This window comes from Emydura macquarii, unplaced genomic scaffold, assembly GCF_026122565.2.
Source record: "Emydura macquarii macquarii isolate MOO-44397 ecotype Brisbane River unplaced genomic scaffold, CSIRO-AGI_Emac_v2 contig_2617, whole genome shotgun sequence".
NCBI classification, from domain to species: Eukaryota; Metazoa; Chordata; order Testudines; family Chelidae; genus Emydura; species Emydura macquarii.
The window spans coordinates 308,446-326,669 of NW_027132754.1; the positions used below are offsets into that span (position 1 = coordinate 308,446).

Consider the following 18,224-nt stretch of genomic DNA (forward strand, 5'->3'; position numbering starts at 1 on the left):
GGTAGAGCAGCCCCTCTCGTCCCCCCAGACCCTTTTAAAGCAGGGGGAGAGGCGCATCCTGCAGCTCACACTCATTCCTACTGCCCCATCTCCAAGCTCGAGCCATGCAGCTGCAGGGAAACTCACTACGTTCGGAGGACAGTTCCCGCAAGTGGAGAAGGCAGAGAAGGAAACTTCCCTGCCAATCGGTCTAGCTAGCTTCCTTAACACGTCCAGACCCCACCTGGCAGCTTTTTGAGCCCCCGTCATTCTGCTCCATCCCCCGCCACTCTCCACCACTCGAGATGGCAGCTGCCCTCTGTTTATTTCCCTCTCCTTGGGGTTTAAAGATGCCTGAGATGGTTAGCGATTATCTCCTCATCAGATGCAACAATCCAGATCTTTAAGGCTAGGCTAGTGACAGCCTGCGGCACTCTGCCATGCCAGCCAGGGGTGGGCTGAGCTCCTGATCTGATTTCAAGGGAAGCTAAGCAGTGGTGGAGAGTGTTCCCCCCCATTTCTTCTCCCTACCTCCAAAGCTGCAGATCCTCGTCAGAGCCGCAGCTTACGAGGCAGCACCAAGCTAGAGAAAAGACGGGGTTGTGGCTGAGGCATGGGGATTCAGGCAATCAGGGTTCAAACCCCAGCTCCGCCACAGACAACCTGGGTGACCTTGGGCAAGTCACATCCGCTCTGGGCCTCAGTTTCCCACTTTTAAGCCAGGGATAATACTATTTCTTCCTGACTATTTAATAGTGAGCTTTTAGGGGCAGCAACCCTCTCTCATTGTGTCTGTGCAGAGCCTGACACAATGGGGACCTGGTCTCAGGTGGGGTGCCATAAAGTTTGCATTGATCTTCCCTCTGGGAACAGCCCCAGCTGGTAGGGCCGGGAATCAGATTCCTGGATTCTAAGGCCAGAAGGGACCATTGTATCCATCTAGCCTGTCCTCCTTATAGAGCACAGCCCACAGATCTTTCCCAAATCTGGCTTGCAGAGCGGATCTTTCAGAAAAGCCTCCAATCTTGGTTTCAAAATGGTCAGCGAAGGAGAATCCACCACTACCATGGTAAATTGCTCCAGTGGTTAATTACCCTGACACTTAAAAACGTCCACCTAATCTCCCGTCTGAATTTCTCCAACTTCCAGCCATTGGATCCTGTTCGACCTCTCTCTGCTAGATTAAAGAGCGCATCATCAAATCTTTGTTCCCCAGGTAGGTGCTTGTAGACTAATCCCCTCAACATCAGGCAAGCCAGGGCAGAACCATTCCCCGGAGGATCAGGAGGGATTTGCATCGACGTAGACATATGGGCAAGCAGAAAGAGTTGAACACCTGCCCTCCAAGAGGAATTCCCAGTCCTGCCTCTTCCAAGATGGAGATTCCTCCCCTGACCAGGTCAAAGCACCACCATGCCAGCTTCAGACACCGATCAGAACTTCACAGTTGGCTCAGACCCCATTGATACCAGCACAGTCAATGCCTGTGACACTTGGCAGATACTGCCTAGTGGTTAGAGCACTATTTCCAGAGACCTGGGTTCTATTCCTGGCCTGCTGGGTGATCTGGGACACGTGAGAGTCTGTACCCCCCCATGCTCACCCCCTTTAGAGGACTAGGATAGATCTTGTACAAAGTATGCCTCGTCAGGCATCATTTGGAAACTCAATTTGCTGATCATCATCATCATCCTGGTGAAATGTGCGCCAACGCTGTATGTAGAGTGATAAGATTCAACTGTATGTGGTCACTCAGACATATTCCAAATCTGGAGAGCAGGCATGAAGTAGTTCTCCAAAGACAAAAGGCCAGCAGACACCTCAGCCAGGTGTTAACAAAAATCAAATGGACCATCACCTGGTTAAGTGGCCATTCTTTGGCAGGAAAAAGGATATGGGCAAAAAAAAAAAATCTACATCTTGACAAATGAACAGGGTTCTTGTCCACACAGACTGTCTCCTGAACCTCTGCTGGAGAGGATTCTCAAAGAGAGAGCAAACACCTCAGATTATCTCTCCCTTCATCTCTACCCACGGCATCCACACCACCTGGCATGGGTAGTGGGTAGAATAGGTCAGGGATGGCTAAGCTCTCACAGCAAAGCAGTGTAAAAGGCATCCCAGACTGGAGAATTAAAGGGACAATTGTCCATCCGTCCAGATTGTACCCTGGGTAATGTCACAGCATGCCCCTCTGTGCCTCAGTTTCCCCATCTGCAGAGTTGGGATAATGAGACTGACTTCCTTTGTAAAGCGCTTTGAGATCTACTGATGACAAGCACTATAAAAGCAAGTTAACTTTCTGCTATGACAAGGCTGAGCATCACTTCCAGATTATACAGGGGGTCTTTTGAAAGGATGCTCAGAATTCCTGGCGTGCTCTGACTTCAACAAGGTGAAATCCAGCAAAGATGAGTGCAAAAAATCCTACACTGAGACGAGCAAAATGCAAATGCATAACTACAAAATAGGGAATAAACAGAGGGTCTCACAGCTGCTGTATGTGGGGACAGAGGATGTGTGGAGTCTTGGCACGCCAGGTCCGAGACCTGGAGTGGGCAGTGCCCAGCCAGCCCGCTCCAGGGGTTAGAGCAAATCACAAACTGAACATGCGCCAACAACGATGCGGTTGTGAAAGAGACTAATATCCTGGGGTGTGTTCCCAGAAGCGTCACACGGAACAAAGAGGAAGTAACCGTCCCCTCTACTCAGCACTGGTGCGGCCTCACCTGGAATACTGCGTCCAACTTTGGGTGTCAAAGATGTGGACGAACTGCAGACCATCCGAAGGAGAGCAACAGGGAAAAGCTACAAAAACTTTAACAAACCGAAGCTGTACGAGGAAAGGTTGGAAGAACTGGACAGGTTTGGTCTAGGGAAGAGACTGTTTGAGGTCCCCCTTCAGCCATCTTCAAATACATCATGGGCTGTTATGAAGACAGTGATACATTATTCTGCACATCCACTGAGGGTAGAGCTTAAACAGCAAGGGAGATTTAGCTTCGATATTAGGAAAAAAATTACCTTTACAGCTGGGAAGTTCAGTACTGAACAGGTGACTAGGGAGGCTATCACTGGAGGTTTTTAAGGAGAAGTTGGACAGGGACCGTTTAGGTTTACTTGGTCCTGGCTCAGCACAGAGCTGGACTAGATGTCGTCCTGAAGTCTGTTCCAACCCTACATGTCTATGAACTAGAAAAACCTTTAGGTGCATCACTGCCCACTAATAGACTCCAAACAATGTGTCCTAAGCCCTGTACTGCTGACAGATGAAAGGCGATTTTGCCTCCAGCTCAGAGGCCAGCAGTTTCAGAGCAGGTGGGTCTGTGTGTGAAATCCCAAACAGTGCTTTCACAAAGGGACCCACAACACAGCTCTGCTCTACCTTGTAGCTCCATTTTTGTTGCGCCTTCCATCCTAAAATACTTTTGGACAGCATGATGCATCAGCAGCCTCCGAGATGCATCCAGCTCTGGGGCCCGGCACAGCTGCAGCTGCTTTTAACACTGTGGTTTTTTAGACAGGAAGTGATGATGATTGAATTTTTGGTTGGAGAAAGGAAAGAAGGGGAAATTTGGGGAAGCAGAATGGAAACTGCTCGAGTTGGATTTGGCCAGGACATCACAGGATCTGTAAATGGGTCAGGATCTTGGCTGAATGAGTCAGTGTTTTGCTGGCAGAGACTTTCCAACAAGTCAGAATCTCACTGTTACTAACATGCTGCCAGTCTAGCTCCTACACATGCGGGAGGGAATGAGTGCTTTTAGAAACTGGCTGCAGCAAAATCTTCCCTGGTAGCTTGTGCTACCCCCGTCCTACCCACCCCCAATCTGTTTGCTGTATCCACTTGCAGTCTCACTTTATAAGCTCCTGGGGGCAAGAACCATCTTTGTTCTATGTACAGCACCTAGCACAATGCAACCCTGATCCTCGTAGCACCTCCATGCACCTTAACGGTAACTTACGAGCTACCTCACAACACCCAGGAAGCAATTTGAAAGTATCTCCATTGGTATTCAGCCTTTAACAGGGCTGATCAGGGCCATGCTTTGAGATCCATCCGCTTGCCAGGATTTCCTCTACTTCACAGATGGGGACACTGAAGTAGAGTCATTTGCCCAAGATCACAAAGCAACCGAGCAGCAGAGCCAGGGGCAGAACCCAGGAGCCCTGCCTCCCCACCCCTCCCCGAGCTGGGAGCAGAATCCAGGAATCCTGCCTCCCAGCCCCCCAGCTCCAGCTGGTGGTAGAGTTTATGAAGTTGTGCAAAGGACTTTTCATTCACAACACATCTCCCTCCCCCCCGTACCCTTGTTGCAATCACCCCTTCAGGATCCTGGATCTCCCCCTTGCATGCAGTGACTCCAGACCCTGCTCGAGGCCCCCCAAAAGCAGACACTGCTCCCCCAGAAAAGGGACCTGCAGCTGACACATGCCTCATCCTCTCAGGTCAGCATCAAGGGGCTGCCCCTGCCAGCTGAAGCATCGGCAAACACTAGCCCTTCCGCCCCGCCCAGGATCCAGTGCGAGGCCCGAGGGGGTCTGGGGGAAAGGAACCCAGCTCTGGCCAGTGGCAGCACCGCAGGGTTGCCGGCGTTCCTATGGAAACGCAGCGCTTCGGGCACACAGGACTGCTATTGGACTAGCCGTGTGCAAACACAGAGTCTGGAGTGAGCTGTCGCACGCCCCTGGAGCGGGCTGGCTGGGCACCGCCCACTCCAGGCCTCGGTGCCAAGGCGCCACACATCCTCTGCCTCCACGTACGGCAGCTGTGAGACCTTGGCACAGAGCTCCTGCCCGCTCCCACACAGTGGCCCCTGCTGAGAGGGGGGCCGGGCTGGAGACATGGGAGCTTCCCCCCCAGCCAGATTTAGAGAGGATTAACCAAGAGCTGGGTATTTCTTCCCCACTGGCTCCCTTTTCCAAAGGCCTTCTAAGCCAGCACATTTCAGAGGCAAAGTCCCCATGCCTGCCTCGCGCCCACTTCCCCACCTGGAATCGAGGGGCCATGGCCCAGAACAGCGCTCTCTACCCCAGCCCGTTTGCATAAGAACGGCCCCAGCTCAGAGGGAGAGGAGAAAAATCCACTGAGAAGGGGAAAGGACCAAAACAAAACGTCCCTGGATCAGAACTGAGCGGGGCAGCAGCTGCCAGATGGGAGCTGCTCCCATGAGCTGATCCCATCCCATCCCTCCCTCCCCCCACACATTGCATGAAGTCCAGTCCTAGATGCAGCCCCACACATCCATCTCCATCCCAAGGCTGCGTCTCATCATCTGCTCAGGTTGCAGCCACCCAAAAAGGATCTCCCCCCAGGGCTATTGCTACAAGCTGAGTAGTATTTGCCTTGCAGCAGTGATCTCTGCTGGCTGGAATCAGAACTGCACAACCAGGTGTCATGTGGCCTATACTGCTACCAGTTGGTGGTGATCCCCCATTAGCAAAATGCCTGCTATTTAGGAGTGGGGGGAGCCCAGTTCTATCCCTCATCGCAGATGCCATCGAGTCACAAGCAGAGCACAGGGGAAGACCTAGGAGGTGCTCCACAGATTCATGGCTTGTGCTTTGTCCTGGGGACCAGAAGAGAACAGCAGTAGCAAGACAAACTTCTGACATGCCCACCCTGAAAATACTGGCCCTGCTGATCCTCAGGCTTATCCAAAGGCAGCATCTCTCATATCCTCCTTGGAGCTTTGACTAGGCAAATATCCTGCCAGATGGCTTTGTTTATTCAAATACCCACCGCACCAAAGCAGAGACGGCTCTCCCGCTGTGAGCTCCACTTTGCATTGTGTGCTGGACCCACAGCTGAATCACCTGGGACCAGTCCCTTGCCCTGCATCCCAGACCTCTGGCCTGCCAGGGAAAGGTGCTGAGTGATTCCTGAAGCCACCTTGGCTGCCATTCGCAGGGATGGTGATCAGCCACTGAATGGCCTATCCAGGGCATGGCTGATGCTCCTCTAAAAGGGATGCTCCAGCCCCAGAAGGGGCAGAGAAGTCCTATGGCCTGGGTTATACAGGCCGGACTAGATGATCACAAGGGTCCCTGGGTCTACACAGCATTCTGGAGCTCGGGTCAGACTCTGCCCAGCAGGCTCCATGCTCCTGCTCTTAAAATAGCTGTATAGACAGTGCTTTGAAATCACAGCTCAGGATCTGAAGGGGGGCAGCTTCAGAGCTGGAGCCACAACTGCTGGCTCACCAATCAATTTCCCCCCATCCACCACAGGACAACCCCCTTGGTGGGGGTTGAGCGTCTCAGCTGAGCACATGGCAGAGGAGACCATCCACACAGGGCTCTGCTTCATCTGTGGCCAGCCCCTTGTACAAGGATTTGCAGCAGATTCTCAGACTCTTGGCACTTTCCCTCAATGGATCTCAGAGCACCTCCCAAAGGAGGAAAATATCACCATTCCTTTTTTTTTTTTTTAAACAGGTGGGGAAACTGAGGCACAGAGGGAAAAGAGATTTGCCCCCAGTGACCAAGCCAGGGATAGAACCCAGGGCAGTCCCAGGCCAGCAGGGCACACTGCTGCAGCAGTTGCCTTTTCCTGATGGAAACATGATGCGTCTCCTCACCAGTAAGGAGACACTGGTTTCCAGTTGAGGGGAAGCAGTTTTAGGTCACACGAGTCTTTATTGATGCTGACTGACCCAGACAGACCCTGTGGTTCCCGAAGACTTGCTAGCAACCCAGCCTGCACTACCTAGCATCACCACTGGGGGTTCCCCTAAATCCTGGCCTGAGCATGCATTGGGGCAGCTGCTGTCTACACTAAGCAGCTGACCTGCTGCCCAGCCAAGTGGAGCAGAGGGAGTGGCTTGATGACCACACCTGGGTGTCTGGGACAGACTCAAGCCAGCCAGGCAGGTTCTAGAGCCAGCCAAGAGCTCCCAGCTCTGCTCCCACACACGGCAGCTTCTGAGCAGTAGTGGGCTTGCCGATTCCGACGTGTGTCGGGGGAGCCCCAGATCAGCCTGCTGGGAAAAGGCGCCTGCTCTGACTCTCAGCTTTGTATGGGGGCTGCTGAATTTAAGGGGGCACACACCTCCTCCCCCACACCCTGGCGCAGGGCATCTTGGCCACTCCAGAGAGTGGCATGGCCGCATCAGGGACAGCCGCTGCACCAAGCTGGGGGAAGCTCAGACCCAGCAAGGACTTTGATGGGGGCTGGTGCAGCAAACCCGGTCCAGAGAGGTGCAATTCCTCCTCTGGATCACTGGTCCCCTTTAAGATAGGGAAAAACCTCACGCTGCTCCAATGAAGAGTTCAGTTCCCACCCTGTCATCTCCCAGACCTTCTTGCAAGAGGTGAAGGGGAACCCAGATGCACCCCAAGGTGTGGGCACACTCCAGATAAGAGTCATCATAGGACAAAGCTGTTCCTCTTCGGGGCGGGGGAAGAGGGATCATCCCCCCGCCCCCTCCACACACACCACCACCAATCCCAGTTCTAGACCAGGCAAACAGCTCTAAACCACACCACTGAGCAGCATCAAGTGCCCGGCGTGGAGGCAGAGCACACACACCCGCTACCGCCAATCCCTGAGGCGCTGGCAATAGAACCGCTGCCAGAGGTGGCTGCATTTCAAGACTAGAGCATGCTGGGAATTATTTTGTTTCTGGCCCTATGCAACTGGTACACTCCTCTCCCCCTCCCCCGCCCACACAGGGGTGGGGGGAACCAAAGCAACATAATGGGTCAGCCTTTGAAATGTTAAGCAACACCCCCAGCGATGGCTTGGGAGGAGGAGATGCTAACCTTGGCAACCCCTACGTGACCACAGGCTGGATAGAAGTTGAGCAAAGGTGGGATAAGCGTCCAGGCACACACCCATAGGAGCTGAATCATGATCTGGTGTGACCCGTAAACCCAGGGGGAAGTGCTGTCTGCAGCACACAGACAACTGCCACCAGCTAGATCCCCACCTAATCCCCAGCCTGTCCAGCAGGTTCCAGAACATCAGACTGTCCGAAGGCCGGTGGCCCACGGCCAGACATTCCTGCATTTGCACTGGGCTCCCAAACGCCCCCTCCCCCTCAAGGGCAGGAGGTGCCCAACCGATCAGGATCTACCAGCCGCGCAGGGGCTGGAGACACCAGCTCCCATTACGCCCCAGGCACCTCTGCTCGGAGACACAGGGCCTGCCCAAGAGACCTTCCCATCAGGAGCCCTACGAGACAAAGGGGATGTGTGTGGAAATGGGAGGAAGGGGGGGAAAAGCATGTTTCAGAACAAGATTCCCCCCACCCCACCCCCTGGGAGCAGTAGGGTTGACAATTAAACAGACCCAGATCCCCATTCCACCCAGGCAGCTACTCCCTTAAGCCAATCAATAGGGCAATTACTCAGATCAGCCAGCTAGGTTATCAACTGGACTTAACCCACTGATAGGATCCAACCGTGCGTCTCTTACTCAGCCCAGCTGACGCTTGTGCACTCGCCCCTTCCTCCACAACACACAGCAAGCAGCGTTAGGCAATTCCCCTCCCGGCAAAGAGCCACAATCAGGGGGTTTGTCCCAAATGCCGTGACTAGACCATAGCACGGGGTGAATCCCCTCTTCTGTGCTCAGTCAGCGGCTGGGCACGATCGCAATTGACGTGCACTCTTCATGTTCTCCCCCCCCAATTTAATCCAGCTACCAACACCCCCCAGCCACCACCCCGAGATTTTAAGACAAGAAGGGGCTATTGGCTCATCTAGTCAGACCTCCTGTCTAACCAGATGAGAGAATTTCACCCACTTACCCCTCTATTCAGCCCGGGGAATGCATTCCTTCCACAAGCTAGGTTCACCTTCTAGGTGTTTATTTAAACCAGTTTAGTTAACTTGGTGCAGGCCCACGGGAACACGCTCTTATTTCTGTGTAGGGGTAGCTCTCAGCCTAGCTACGCACGTCGTACCAATATAACCAGGCAGCTGGGGGCTGGGTTTTTATGTCATTTCATTATACCAGCCCCAGCCCTAGTGCAGATGTCCTTATACTGGTATCAATGTGCCATTTGCTGGTGTAGCTTATTCCCTCTTCCCTTATGGAAATAGCCAGGCCAGCTGTGGACGTTCCACTGGTACGGGACATCCAGGCTCCCCAGGGAGTTAAGTGACTTTGAGGATCTGGGCCCCCATTGCTAAAACAGGCTCAAGAACTCAGCTGATGTATCCACCATCCAGCTCTCTGCCAGAAAGGAGGTGCAGAGACTGAAAACCAACAGAAGTTATGGGACAGAACAGAGGCACTGGGGGAACTGTTAAGAAAATAGATGATGGGATCATTGGGATGGAGGGAGGAAGGAGGGGGGGGGAAAAACTGTGGGAACATGACCCCCCAAGTTCCCACCAATTCCAAGAGGAGAGCGGATATCCCACAATGCACTGCAGAAGAGTCCGACAAGGCAATGCGTTAGGACACCTACCCCATGTGGCAGATCTGTGTTTTCCAGATCCAACCTTTCCCAGCAGGGTGGCACGGCACCAGCGAAGACAGGCCAAGCGCACGCGTTGGGCTGACAGAAGTGCTACTGGTAAAGCTTGCTAGCGTAGATGGGCTTGAGGCTAAGGCACCTTTACACCAGTACAACTGCAACCACACACAGGGTCAGGGAGGGGAAGGGGGGGTAATTCTACCACTTGAAGGCCTGGTCTACATCTAAAAAGGACATTGACCGAAGCATTTCAACCTCACTCAGGGCTGGGGAAAGTTTTGCCTCCAGTCAGCCTAACCCACCCTGTAGACCCGTAGCTACCGCCTCTTGGAGAGGTGAATTACTTACATCAAGGGGAAAATCCTGTCCATTGAAGGAAGCGTCTACACTCCAGCAGCACAGGTACAGCACTAGCTGGGCGTGGCTGCAGTGTAGACACACGCTGAGGCACTGCAAACCCAGGCAGAGCATCTTATTTAGGTTTAGCTTAAGCCTGTTCCTTTGGGCTTTCCTTGGGACACTGGTTTGCGGTGTACGCTGCGTCCACACTAGGAGAGGTGGCCAGTATAACTCCAAAACAAACCCTAGCAGAGGTCAGGCTCCACGTCCCGCCACCGGGATTTGCAGCGAGCCGTTTCAAATTCACCCCTTAAGTTAAAGCTAGTACAAGCGTCTCCGGAAAAGAGAGCCCAGAAGGGACTAAAACCAGCGCAACTTCGGGTGTGGATGCTCTCAAGCGGATTTACCACCTGGCTCAGACCCACTCCACTTCCCCTTGTGATTGAAACAGTTACATCCAGGCCAGCCCCTTCCTCCACCCTCACCCTTAAACAGTCACTGGGCCTCCCCCATCTCATCAGCAAACCAAACACATTTGACCTCCTTTATAAAGCCAGTTCCCAGCGCCAGGCCTCTCTGATCCGTGCCCCGCAGAGCGGCTGCCCCGAGGAGACCTGGAGCCCCCGACGATTGTCAGCCTGCGGGGGGGGAACCTGGTGGCGTGGGCGGGGTGGAAGCACCGCCCTGCGTGCACACACACACTGACACAGCCAAGCCTCCATTGTCAGAGGGGCTTGGAGCAATGGGGGGGGGGGCACAAAGCCCCTGCTGCACCCCTCGGGGCGCAGCCCACCCCCTCCTAGCTCCAGCCAGACACTGACGGGGGGGTGGGGGGGGGGGAGATCAGACACCGCGGCTAACAAAGGCGCTGGCTCCCCCCAGCCCAGCCCAGCCCAGCCCAGCCCAGCCGGGAGGTTCGCACCTGCCGGGCTGTTAACATCCACACCCGGCTGCGCCGCATCCAAACAAACCCAGCCCCGCAGCTCGGCTCCAGCCAGGACCCAGCTCCCGGGGGGAGCCCGGGGCAGTGCACCAGGGGAGGGGGATCAGCTGGAGCCAGCGGCGCGCGGCTGTTACCTGCTGCGATCCGCCGGGACGCGCCTCTCCCCACCTGCCCGGCCGCTCTCCGAGCCCGGCTTTGTCCAGGGGGGGGTGGCGGCTACTCCCAGTCCCGGCCCGGGCGTGCGATGCCGAGCAGCGCCCAGCCCGAGTGGGTGAGGAGGGGCGGCTCCCCCCCCCCCCATTAGCTCGTTAGCCAATGGCAGGGCAGGCTGGGGTTTAAAGCGATGATGTCACGCGCTCGGCACACCCGGGAGCTGGTCAATTGTCTTCGCCGGTCCCCGCGCCGGGCAGCTGGTCCCTGGATCGATGGGCCGGGGGGGAGGGGAACGGAGCGGGCGTGTTAACCCCTGCGCTGCCAGCAGGGCTTCCTGGGAGAGCAAGGGGCTCCCTGTCTGTCACCACCCCTCTGTCTGTCTGTCTCTCCCTCCCCACCCATCCCATCCCTCTGTTTGTCCCACCCCTCTGTCTGTCTGTCCATGCCCACACCCACCCCTCTGTCTGTCTGTCCATCCCTCCCCAGCACACACCTCTGTCCATCTATCCCCATGCATAAATCAGTCTATCTCTCCCCTCCCCACACACATACCTGTGTCTGTCTATGCCCCCCACCCACCCCGCTATCTGTCCTGGTAACTCCAGTATCCTTCACTATCACCCCACCTTGTAAGGTCGGCAGCCTTGGGTGGCCTTGTTTTTTAGCTAAGCTCAGGCCTTGTTTCCCATCTGAGAGAGCAGCCATACACTAAGGAGCAGGTGTCACAGCTTCACGTTCCTGCAACTGCTTCAAAACAATATCATGCCGGGCTGGTAAGCGGGTGCTACTGTCTTAATGGTACCGACCAGCACCAGATAGAGAAACAGCTCTTAAGATGCTGAAAGACAACTTTGATGGCATTCTGTCTGGAAAGGAATCACTTCTCAACTGTTGTGGTTGTAAAGTTCCAGAAGGGTAGTTGTGTTAGTCTGTACACAGCAAAGACAAGGAGAGTCCTGTAGCACCTTAAAGATTAACACATTTCTGCGGGCATAAGCTTTCGTGGGCTGCAACCCACTTCATCAGATGCATGAAATGGAAACCACAGATAGGAGGTGTGTGTGTGTGTGTGTGTATACATACATATATCCAAGGGTAAGAAACAGCAATGGGGTCTATCCTGCAGTAGGTGACTTCTGGGTACCCATCTGGCTCTGTTGATTTGTTTCTTCACCTCCTCAGGTGGATATTGTAGTTTTAAGAATGTTTTATGGAGATCCTGTAGGTGTTTGTCTCTGTCTGAGGGATCGGAGCAAATCCAGTTGTATCTTAGAGCTTGGCTGTAGACAATGGATTGTGTAATGTGTCCAGGGTGAAAGCTGGGGGCATGAAGGTATGTATTGCGGTCAGTTGGTTTTCTGTATAGGGTGGTATTAATGTGACCATCCTTTATTTGTACTGTAGTGTCCAGGAAGTGGATTTCTTGTGTGGACTGGTCCAGGCTAAGGTTGATGGTGGGGTGGTCTTTATGGTATCCAATTCTGTTTATCTGAAAGATTTCTGTCTGGTTCTTTAATTGTTGCATACCTAGGTATGCAACAATTTAAATCAATTAAGGTGGTGGGATATGATTGGTTAAAGAACTGTTTTGGACTGGGCTAGGATTGGTGTTTTGTAGCACTTCAGTTTAAATGGTTGGTTAAGGTACAGCTAAGCAGGACCCAAGTTTTAATGATATAAACAAAGGTCAAAAAGGAAGTGCTTGGAACCTAACTCTAGACCTCAACACCCCACCAACCATACTGTGCAGAAGCTGGAGTCATAGAATCATAGAATCATAGAGTTGGAAGGGACCTCAGGAGGTCATCTAGTCCAACCCCTGCTCAAAGCAGGACTAACCTCTGCTATATCATCCCAACCAGGGCTTTGTCAAGCCGCAGCTTAAAAACCTCTAAAGATGGAGATTCCACCACCTCCCTAGGTAACCCATTCCAGTGCTTCACCACCCTCCTAGTAAAAAACTTTTTCCTAATGTCCAACCTAGACCTCCCTCCCTGCAACTTGAGACCGTTGCTCCTTGTTCTGTCATCTGCCACCACCGAGAACAGCCTAGCCCCATCCTCCCTAGAACCCCCTTTCAGGTAGTTAAAGGCCGCTATCAAATCCCCCCTCATTCTTCTCTTTTGCAGACTAAACAAGCCCAGTTCCCTCAGCCTCTCCTCATAAGTCCTGTGCTCCAGCCCCTAATCATTTTTGTTGCCCTCCGCTGGACCCTCTCCAACTTGTCCACATCCTTTTTGTATTGGGGGGCCCAAAACTGGACACAATATTCTAAATGCGAGTTTGTCGGCCTTATTGGGCGTGGTGAGCATTGTACGCTGAGCGTGTGGATTCTCTTTTGGTAATTGGTAATGCATTGAGAAAAAGGAGATTATTACGTAAGGCTCCTTCACTGATAAAAGATTCTGCAAACCTGCAGAATTATACCCAGAGCCCTACGAACTGGGAAAGGTGTGTGTGTGGGGGGGAGGTACTTCAATTAATCAGGTTATTCCCGGAGCCCTACGGTCTGGGCAAGGGTGACCCTGAGCTGGAGAGTGTGATTTGGGTACGGGGAGGTGCCTTTCCCACAGAGCTGTATGGATTGGGAACGGGTGGGTTGCCTTAACCGGGTTATGCCTTGAGCCCTATGGATTGGGGTAAAGGTGGGGCGCCCAGGTGTGCAGGTAACAACCTCTCCCAGTGTATTTATGACTGTGCTGCAAATCCTGTGCCTTAGGAGCTGGTCTCTCCTCGCCCCCACCCTCCAGGGGAATCCGGAGACCTTTTCTGTCCTTCCCCCGTTATGCAGGGTTCGAGAGAGGGACCCAGAGCATTGTTCCCATGTTGGCAGAGTGGGTCTCAGCTCCTTTGGCCTCCTGCCAGCTGGGCCCGGAAGTAGGGTGGGTCCCAGCAGGGTGGGAACTGAATCGTGCTGGGGGCTGCAAACAGGAAAATACAGCAGGGGGCCTGAATCCTGGCCCTCAAGTACTTGGGGTGTGGGGGAGGATGATGGGGGGGATGTCTGAGGGCAGGATCCTAAGGTAGGAGTTGCCCCTCCCCCAGGGCAGGGCCAGGGCTGGTGCCAGGCGGGTGCCAGGGCTGGTGTTAGGGGGGCTGGGTCTCCTCTTGGGTCTCCTGCGCACAAGGCTGTCGCCCCCAGCAGTTGCTCTGTGCAACTACAGCACGGCCTAAGAGAGGCGCCTCCATGTCGAGGGGGAGGGGGCTGATGGTCGTAAGTCACAGTTTGAGCCTCAACAGTGCAAAGTGGTCGGCCATGGGCGACCGCAGGCCTGCCCCAGTCTAGGTATTATGGGATGTATCCTAGGATGCGTGCCCTCCCCAGCCAGCCTCCTCTGAAGCGCACCCTGTTCTGGAGGCTGGCTGCCCCTTCAACCAGCCCCATCTGCTTCTCCAGCTGGAAACCTGCTGCCACTGAGCAGGTCCCTCCTTGGGCGGCTGAGGGGGGTAGGAGCCGAAGGACGGGCAGAGCTGTGTGTCAGAGGAGCCTGGGGCTGGGCTAGCTGGAGGCTGGGATTGAGGGGCACCAACGGAACTGAATGGGGACTTCAGGGCGCCCAGCGCAGCGGGGCTGGTACCATGCAGCTGTTTCTGCGGGGTCCTGTCCCTCCCCAGCCCAGGGATGCCTCAAGACAGAGCAGTCCAGCATCACCTTCCTGGGGTTGGGGGGGAGTCAGGGGTGTGTGGGGTGGTGGTGGTGGTGCGGGGGGACATTGGAATTCCAAATCAGTGCGCACACAAATCCACCCCCTGCAGACCTGTTCTGGGAGTGGCATATACAGAGCGCTGGCCTTCACTGCCCGGGTAGGTCAAGGGCTAATGCCACCGTTACCTCCAGTCAGAGGCGAGCTGCGTGTGGGTAGTTGGAGGCAACTGGTGCTTTCCACTCAAACCAGCAAGGGGGGCAGCGGCCCGGGAGGGCTGCTGCCTGCGGCGTTAGTGAGGCGGGGGGGCTTGGCCGTGTTTTGCAGCGTGAACACACTCGCTTGAGCAAGGCCAGCGTGAGAGACGTTAACTCGAGCTAAAGTGGCTGTGAAGACAAGCCCTGCAGACAGACAGAATACACACACGCGCACACACTGCCAGCATCTCACTCACTCTCTCTCTCTGCCACCACTTCCGTGGCATCTCTCTCTCTCTCTCTCTCTCTCTCTCACACACACACACACACACACACACACACACACACACACACACACACACACACACACACACACACACACACACACACACACACACACACACACACACACACACACACACACACCCAGCCAGTTTCATGGCATCACACACACTGTCACCATTTCCAGGGCATCACACATACACACAGTGCCACCAGTTCCATGGCATCTCATGCACTGCCAGTCAGTTTCATGACAACACACAGAGTTCCATGGCAACACACACACCCAGCCAGTTCTATGGCATCTCTCTCTCACACACACACACACACAAAAGCTGAAGTCTCCAAAGGTCCTGACACCTGGTGTTCTCAAGGGGGTGTTGCCCTGGAGTCTCAAGGGAGTTCCTACACGCTGAGCCCTTTGGGGACCCCAGCCCCACACAATGAGCATCCCTAAAAACCTCCACAAATCAGGCAAACACCAGCCTATGCTGTCCCCCTCGTGTATTGGAGCCAGTCCAGATGTTCTCATGCAATGACCATCTTCTCCCCAGTGGGCAGCTGCTGCGGCAGCCCCTGAGCAATCAGCCCAGCAGCAGGATGCAGCCCCTGGCCACCATGCAGCAGGGAACAATCCTGCCTGGGGGCGGGGTGGATGTCAGAGGCCCTCACTACATTTGTGGCTCCTTTCCAGACCTATCCCCACCCAGCTGCTGCTGGAAGCAGAACCCAGCTGGTTCCAAGAGGGTTGTGATCATCACCCCTCCCGCCCCGTCCGCAGCTGGTCTGCACAAGAGGGTAAGAGTCTACTGCTGCTGCCAGCTAGTGGAACTCCTCCTTCGGCTCCTCGAGCAGGGCCTGGGCTTTGCTGCTGATGTTTGTGGGGGGCATCATCAGTGCAGGAGTGGGGGGGATGGGACTATAGTATATAGGTTTTGTCACCCCCCAGCAGGGGCTGAGCTGTGGGATCCCTCTTTCTTAACAGATTGCCACCCCCCAGGAATGATCTAGGCCAAGCTGGGGGGCACCATCTTCCTCTCCCCCACCTGGGCCCTCAGGATCTGAACCTAGGATCTCTGGCTCTTAACACACAAGCCTCTGGAGACTGGGCTAAAAGAGCCAGGGTTGCAAACTTCATCAACCTCGGTCTGGAGCCCAGGCCCGAGCATTACACTGGGGGGAGGAAGCAAAGGGGATGTTACAGGGCTAAAACACAGCTAGTGAGAGCAATTTCCCCATGGGAGGGGCACACTAATCCCACCCACCAACTACCCTCCCTCAGGCCCCACCTGAGAAGGACTCTCTTCTCCCCAAGTCAGCGGGGAGCCTCCCAAGCGTGTATCTGTCCCACCTGCTCCAATCTCTGCTGGCTGGGTGCAGGGAGGAATGACATGTCCGTCATCTCTCACTGCTGCTGCATCCCCTCTGGGGGGGAGCGTTCCTGCTCCAGGGGCTGCTCAGCACACAGCATGGGCGCTGCCCTTAGGATCTTATATAGCGATGTCGGTCGGGGGGGGGGGGGGGGGGCACGGTGGGGGGAATGTTTCTAGACCAGCACCTGCCCTAGTGCAGACGCAGCTATCTCGATGTAGCTATGCCTTTGCCGATGAACCTATTTTGCTCCCTGACGTGGTCTGAGCACGTTGACAGTGATATACAGCGGCTGTCACAGCACCAGCACTTCCCTCCTCGCGTAGCCTTAGCTAAGACAATCAGTGCTGACCTGTACCCAGACTCTTGCCCTTTAACCTGCTCAAATTCCCAGACACAGGCAGCTCCGGTAGATGGGCTGAGCGAGACACAGCATTTACACCAATGTCACTACCGTCCCTTTGGAAACCGGCACACAACCTGCCCAGGTATGGGCCCTGTTATAGCAGGATAAAGGCGCTTGCGCCAGCATGGCTTAGGGCCTTGTTAGGGTTAGTGCAATCCCTTGGCTGTGTAAACAGGAAATATTGATCCATTCGATTCTGCTGGAGGTAGGACCCCTGCTGGAATACTATGGCCAGTTCTGGTGGACCCAATTTAAGAAGCCTGTTGATTAATGGGAGAGGTTCAGCTAAGAGCCTGGAGGAAGATTAAAGGATTAGAAAACCTGCCTTCTAGTGAGCTTGATCTAATTAAATTAACAAGGAGACGGTTAAAGGGGTGACTTGATCACCCTTTATCAGTACCTACCTGGGGAACAGAAATGTACCAGCAGGCTCATCAGGGTAACAGACAAACATCTAACAAGCTCCAAGGGCTGGAAGCTGAAGCTAGACAAAATTCCCACTAAAAATAAGGAACACTTTTATTTTTTTTAATTATCCGTGAGCGTAATTAACCAGTGGAACAACTCACCCAGGGCCGCTGCCGATTTTCCCTCATTGGAAATCTTTAACGCAAGATTGGATGGTTTTTCTAAGCGACGTGTTGTAGTTCAACCACAGCTATTAGACTTCGATGGGAATTAATTCCGGGAAGTCTGACAGCCTGTGCTGTGCAATAGGTCTGAGCACGTGACCCCTCTGGTCCCTTCTGGCCTCGGAACGCATCATTCATACTGGTCACATTGCATCCCTACTCAGAGGAAGCAGAGTAGTCTAGTGGAGACAGTGCGGGTCTGCCCCGCCTGCTGGGTGACCTCAGAAAAGTCACGTCCTTGATCTGTTTCCCCAGCCATACAAGGGGGGTGATGGCACTGAGCTCCTTCATAAAGCACGTTGAGCTTTAGCCATGCAAAGGGCTAGGCATTATTAGAATTGAACGCGCTGTCTCAGGATAAAAATCAACCCCCTACAACTAGATGGGCCCAGGCCTGTGCTAGATTTAAACCTATGTAAAAAGAGTGTCCAGGCAGAGTTGTATCAGTTGAATTAAACTTGTATAACCTCCCACCCACGTGAACACTCATTTCAGTGTGAGAGCAGCACGGCCGAGGAAGCGTCAGCCCTGGAAACAGAAAAAACTCTGGGGACTGTGAGCTCTTTGGGGCAGGGCCTGTCATTCTGGTCTGCATTTGTACAGCACCTAGCACACAGGGCCCTGGTCCATGGCTGGGCTCCGGGGTGGTGCCGTAATACACCTAATAACATACAATACCTAGCACAGTGGGAGCCTAGTCTGTGGCTGGGCTTCTAGACACTACCGTAATACACCTAATAACCTACAGCACCTCAAGCAACAGGGCCTGGTCCATGACTGGGCTCCTAGGCATAACTACAACACGAAGAGTTAACCCAGATCTATGCTACAGCCGTCTGCTGGCATGGCT

At 54.2% G+C, this 18,224-nt stretch overlaps 1 protein-coding gene across 1 annotated transcript in view; it reads right to left on the bottom strand.

Moving 5' to 3' along the window:
- The window catches only part of PRR36 (proline rich 36), a 30,981-nt gene extending 20,006 nt beyond the window's left edge, over positions 1-10,975 (bottom strand). Inside the window, 1 exon segment of the mRNA XM_067563806.1 lies at positions 10,824-10,975. The gene's annotated coding sequence lies outside the window, so the exon portion shown is untranslated.
- Between the last annotated feature and the right edge of the window lie 7,249 nt (positions 10,976-18,224).